The sequence below is a fragment of the Pan paniscus genome, chromosome X (genome assembly GCF_029289425.2).
Source record: "Pan paniscus chromosome X, NHGRI_mPanPan1-v2.0_pri, whole genome shotgun sequence".
Taxonomy (NCBI): domain Eukaryota; kingdom Metazoa; phylum Chordata; class Mammalia; order Primates; family Hominidae; genus Pan; species Pan paniscus.
The window spans coordinates 73,897,402-73,903,986 of NC_073272.2; the positions used below are offsets into that span (position 1 = coordinate 73,897,402).

Sequence of the window (6,585 nt, forward strand, 5' to 3'; positions counted from 1 at the left end):
CATTCTGTCCACTGTTCCTGTCTCATCTCACCTATCCAATTTTTTAAGCTGGCTATTTAGTACTACTTGTACTATCTCCTGTGTACTTGATCCCTTTAAGGGGGTCACAGACCCCTTGTCACAGAATCAAAGAATTCCTCTAAGTTACAAATCTTGTTTTGGGTTGTTTCTAAATTGGGTCAAGAGAAACCTCCTCAAGGGCAGCTTGACATGAGAATAGTGGCTGGCAATGACTCTCACAGTAGCAACAGAGGTATTACAGCGCAACAACTTCTCTCCAATCCACATTAAAAAGGTATGGATTTATGAAGTAAGACTCACTGCCTGCTTCAAAGGATTACTTCAAATCCATTGAAGTAATAGATTTTATGGCATCTCTCATTTTCTCCCTTCCTTCCCTCCCTCCACTCCTAAGGGCAGTAAGTTCACTCCAATCTTCATTTACAAATATCACAGATCTCAGATTTGCCTCATTCATGTAAGCTTCTAAATCCAATATCCACTAAATTATGTCAAGCATCTGTAACTCCATTATGGAATTTCATAGCCTCCTTCTCTTTCCTCTCTATTTTTTAAAATCTTTAAAAATACTTATTTCAGTAACTTTTGGGGTAAAAGTGGTTTTTGGTTACATGGATGAATTGTATAGTGGTGAAGTCTGAGATTTTAGTGTACCCGTGGTACTGGTATAAAAGTAGACACATAGACCAATGGAACAGAATAGAGAACCCAGAAATACAGCCAACTATTTACAACCAACTGATCATTAACTAAGCACACAAAAATATAAACTGGGGAAACAACATCCTACTTAATAAATGGTGCTGGGAAAAGTAGATAGCCCACATGTAGAAGAATGAAACTGAATCCATCTCTCTTACCTTATACAAAAATCAACTCAAGATAGAACAATGACTTAAATCTAAGACCCGAAACCATGACATTTCTACAGTATAACCAGGAAAAACTTTTCTGGACATTGGCCTAGGCAAAGGATTCACGACTAAGACCCCAAAAGCAAATGCATCTGCCTCTCTTTTTATATCCAAGGGCAACATGAATGTAACTCGCAACACTCTCTAAGGTTTCACTCACTCATTCACAATAAAACTTTCAGATGGGGACTTGTTAGAGACAAATGGCTTAGGATGAGAGAAAGCAAAAAAGACCTACTGAAACTCATCAAGGTGGGGAAAGAAATGGAGGAAGGTCAGTGAGGGCAAGAAATTCCCTAGGATGACTCTAGAAAAGAAAAATGAGGCAAGAGCCAGGATAAGGTGACAGAAGATGTGAGCAAAGGTCTCCTGGGGATTCATTAGGAATGTATTTGACTCAGGCACAGTGGCTAACGCCTGTAATCCCAGCACTTTGGGAGGCCGAAGGCAGGCAGATCACTTGAGGTCAGGAGTTCAAGACCAGCCTGGCCAACATGGTGAAACCCCATCTCTACTAAAAATACAAAAATTAGCTGGGTGTGGTGCCATGTGCTTATAGTCCCAGCTACTCGAGAGACTGAGGCAGTAGAATCGCTTGAACTCAGGAGGCAGAGGTTGCAGTGAGCCAAGATGACAAGATGGCGCCACTACACTCCAGCTTGGGCGACAGAGCAAGACTCCATCTCCCCGCCACAAAGAAGGAATGTATTTGAAACACACAAGAATTTCCACTTCCCTTATAACCTATCCTGCCCATCCTCGAGAGACAAAAACTAACCAGGACTCCTGATATTGTTTCTGTTCATATCTGTATGTCCTAAAACAAGGACATATCTGATGACCAAATCAGAAGGGGGACCTGGGATGGGGAAAGCCGTCCTACCAGTATTTCATGATCAGTTGAGACATCAGGCATAAATCCTGGGGCTGGAGTTCGCAGAGTTGCTGGCCTTGACTACATCTCCAATGGCTGATATGAGATCAGGTAAGGCGTGGGCATCAGAGTAATCAATTTGAGTATTTTTCAACTCCAGCCATAACTATGACAAATTCAACCTCAACCTTAGCATTCATGCCTCTCTGGGTCTTAAGTGATGGGATGAAAGTGCAAATGAAAGAAGAGGGTGGCTCCCAAACGCATATACGTGGGAAAGAAAAGTGCCAGTGGAAGGAGAAAGTTATGGCTTTTGTTTGATCTCATCAGTGATATGTCTTACTTATAAGGCTTAAGGAAAAAGTAAACAAATATGAGCACAAGGATTGGGGTTACTTTCAAATCAGCTGACTACTCTCCTTCTATGAAGCTGGGTCATTTATTGCTGAAATCCAAACCCATCTCTGGTGGCCTATATTCCAGCAGTGGGGATCCACAACATTATTGAAGGCCTAACAGAGCAAGTACTCTACCATGTTTTAAGAATTTTTTTTCCCATAAACATGGGGAGCTGTATGGGAAGTAACTATTCATATACACATATCGGTGAGTATAGTAACTTCTGAAATGCGACAAGAGAAAAGAGAAATCTAAGCATGCATTTGAAAATAGCAACCTGTGATCTGGAGAGGATCTTAATAGTGATCCATTTGTTGAATGATGCTTTGTGAAGCTGAGATGAAGAGAGGTTGTAGTCATCCCCCACTACTTCTTTCCTTTTCTTCTCCCTCACATTAAGTCTTCTACCAGCTCCTCCTGAGGAATAAATATAAAGCAGCCCCTACAAGAGGGGATGGGTTGTCTGAGGGCCTGATCACTTTAACACAGTAGTTCTTAAACTTCTTTTGGAATATTGAGTCATTTGGAGAATATAAAAGACATGGATCCTCTCCCCAGTAAAATGTACTCAAAAGAAAAATGTCTGCATGCCATGTCAGAGGTTTTATAGACTCTCTTCTCCTAAGCTTTACCTTCCTTGTCCTTAAGGCCATCTCTGTGCCTCAATTGCCAGCCCTCTTCCCTAACAGCACAGGGAAATTCTACAATATGGACCACTAAACTGGATGTATTCTGACCCTAGAGTGGCTTTTACAAAGTAGTTGTTACTCACCTATTGATGTGAGCTTTCTTTTGTCTACCCTTTATCCTAAAAAGCTGAATTAATAGGATTGTGTCTTGCTCTGGTTAATCAACATGTGTGTACTATGACTGGTTTTTTGTTTTTGTTGTTGTTTTTTAAGAGCAGCACTAGCTCACTCTTCAACTCAGAGGCTCAGAAGCCAAAGTACATTATGGAACATGGCCAACAAATGCTTGTAACACGTAACTAACTTAGGTCAAGATCAAGGAAAAATTTAGATCCTAAATAAATCTTTTTATGCCACTTCAAGCTGACCAGCCTGCAGCTCTTTGAAAGAGTTAGGAGACGGCCACAGGATTCCAGCAGTGCTAAAGGCCAACAGCTCCCCTAGCTGTTCTCACCAGGAATTCTTGCGCATTCTCCCACTCCTGAAGTGTGACAGACCCAAAAGAGGGAACAGATGGCATATAGCAAGGTGTCAGGCATACAGCAAATACTCAATAAAAGAAGGAATCACCTGGATCCCCCCACTCTTCTAAGGCTCATCTACTATCCCACTACAGCCTTTCTTCTCTAGTATTTGCAGTTAACATGTGCCAACCTCCAAGTCATTCCTCACAGTCACTGAAGCCTTTTGTACCTGGCCCAGTGTTCATTCTAAGCCTAGCTTCTACTATAATCCTGGGTTACTATAATAGTCATGTAAATGATCATCTGTCATCCTAGCTTCACAGGTATCTTAACCACTCCAGTTTTGAAATCTAACACTCCAAAGTCTACTCTGATTACAGGTCCTATCACTCCAGTTTTCCAATTACTCAGCACTCACCTTGTTCACATTAAAGCCTCTTTTTGGCCCAGACTGAGGCCACTCCTGACCTTACTTCCTTCCATGTCCAGGTTGGATTTTTTTTTTTAAATGAAGTCTCACTCTGTTACCCAGGCTGGAGTACAGTGGGTGGGATCTCGGCTCACTGCAACCTCCGCCTCTTGGGTTCAAGTGATTCTCCTGCCTCAGCCTCCTGAGTAGCTGGGATTACAGGCATGTGCCACCACACCTGGCTAATTTTTGCATTTTTAGTAGAGACAGGGTTTCACCATGTTGGTCAGGCTGGTCTCGAACTCCTGACCTCAGGTGACCTGCCCACCTTGGCCTTCCAAAGTGCTGTGATTACAGGTGTGGGCCACCGCGCCCGGCCTTAGTTTGGATTCTTAAATCCATTTCTGTGTAACTCCTCTCTTGCTAGCTGTCCACCCCTCAATCAATCAAGGCAACCAAATACTGCTAGTGACAATGCCCCAAAACCACTTCATATTTTCCTGAGCTTCTAACCCAGTTTCAAACTCATTTCTTACTTTGATATACCATAAGCTCTCCTGTTAATGGTCTCACTCCAGCGTTTTGGCCTGAATATTCCTTAGGGACTCTGGTTCATATTTAGCCCTCTAGTATTTCTGTTCCAGCAGCTTTTGTCTCCATGTTCCTGTTCCTGGTCAGCTTCCTCCCCATCATCCACCTCTACAATTACAAATCTTCACCACCCTTGCCAAGTCCTCTTCCTTACTCCTATCCCTATCTCTGTGCTCCAGCAAAGAGGTAGTTCCACTTACCTAAGGCTAACCCTCCACCTGCACGTGTTCTAGAGCCATAAATTTCACCCTTTCAGCTTCACCTGCATCATCTTTCAAGATCATCTTCCATCTATTATCATCTCTCTCTTTCTCACATCTACAATGACTCCCTTCTCAATTCCTTCTGCCCCATGGTCTGCAAACACACTCAATTTTTTTCTCATGTTAAATGATTCACTGTAAGGCGCTGGATAAGTGGTTTTAACTTGTATTCTGGTTGTCACATCTACAATCAGAAAAGCTTCTCACAAAATAATGATTAAGTACAATAAATAAGATAAAGAAAATATGAACCTGGTGAGAGGTGAACAGGACGGTGGAGGATTACCTGTCAGTGCAGGTAAGGGGATAGCTGGAGTAAAGTTCAAAGGGGAAAACTTTAAATATCAGCCACAGGAGCAAACCTCAGACTGTGAGGATGAGGTTTCTGTTCAGACAATGAGCACTCTGGTCCAACCCGGGGAGCAATTAGCAGCAATTACAGTAGCAGCAACAGCCATGCAACATCAGCAAGTAGCTAAGACTAAAATGCAGGCATAGAAATGAAGTATTTCATAGAAAACAGAGTAGCAAATATGACATATGAGGCACTTGTGCTGCTACTCCCCCTTCTCCGACCCTCAGCAGACATCACTAAATAGTTATAAATGTCTTTCACACTGAGATAAGACCTGGTTTCAGAATCTTGTTATAAAACATAATCAGGGCAGGCATTATCAATCAATTGGAGATGGTACTTGAGATGAAGTGTATTTGCTATCATTGCACTACACAGAAAAGTCCTCAACAAAAGAATTAGAAGACAGGAATAAGCTTCAGGAGTAAGCATTCTGAAGAGAGCTTGGACGTTGTTGGCAACTGGCGGGGACAAGCTGAGCCCATGGAGATCACAGAGCAGGCGCCCAATTAATGTCTGTTGATGATTCATTTTTTCATTCAACAAACATTTAATGAGGCCTACAATGTGCACCGGATTAGGCACTGTGAATACAAAGATGAGTAAGGCACTGTCCTTGCCCTTAAGGAATTTAAAGTCTGGTAGACGACAGCCATAGACACGGACAATGATAATACAACCTGCTAAGTGCTAGGACACTTAGCAGGTTGTATTATATCCATCCGAGTAGGATTTCTTCAGAGGAGCACCACTCCAGGTTGCTGCTGGATCCATGAAGTCCTCCCAGGCACGAGGGTCTGCTGTTGTTTTTGTCACGTGCTGGGTGTCCCAAGATCTAACAATAATAGCTGTAATTAATGTATAGAGTGCCTATGACAAACACTTTACAAATGTCTTCATGGAAACTCTGAAAATTAATAGTTATATTAGAGGAAGAAACTGAAGTTCAACGAGTTTAAGTCACACAGCCAGCAAGCAGTTGAATTAGTTTTCAAATCCAGTTTTGACAAAGTCTAATGCATTTTTCTGTTTTCAGGATAACCTTTATGCAGGTGTAATACAACAACTTTTCAACAGCTTTCTATTTGGAACTAAAAGCAAAGGCAATAGATTAGTCACTAGATCATGGAGTGATTAATTTGGTTTCCCACTCTACCTGGCAGAGAAATAAAAGGTGAAATGACCTCACACTTACATACCATTGAAAACCTTCAAGTCAGTTACTGTTTTTCTTTCTCAACCCTAACATCGTCACTGATCATTCAAAATATAAGTACCTCTAGTCAAATCTCTTCTTTTAATACTTGTCATAGTCAACACCATTATCAGCAACAATAGTTGACACAGCATTTAGCTGTATATTCCAGGCCTGTTCTAAGCAATTTACATAATTAGTCCCTTTAAGTACTTTTTACCCCCATCATTGAAAATAAATATTATTCCTATTTTACATAAGAGAAAACAGAGTCCTGGGGAAGTGAAGAATCATGCTCAAGACCACATTGGTAAGTGTGAGAGCAGATTTGAGCCCAGGCTACCTGGTCCCAAGACCCAAACTCTCACTTTACATAGCTCTGCTGCACTGCTCAGGGCCTCCTTTCCCAAC

The 6,585-nt window shown here is 41.8% G+C and overlaps 1 non-coding gene across 1 annotated transcript; it reads right to left on the reverse strand.

Moving 5' to 3' along the window:
* Positions 1-5,481: 5,481 nt before the first annotated feature.
* Positions 5,482-5,537, reverse strand: MIR421 (microRNA mir-421). The gene has a single exon (NR_163080.1). It is a non-coding gene; the product is annotated as a microRNA mir-421 (primary transcript).
* Between the last annotated feature and the right edge of the window lie 1,048 nt (positions 5,538-6,585).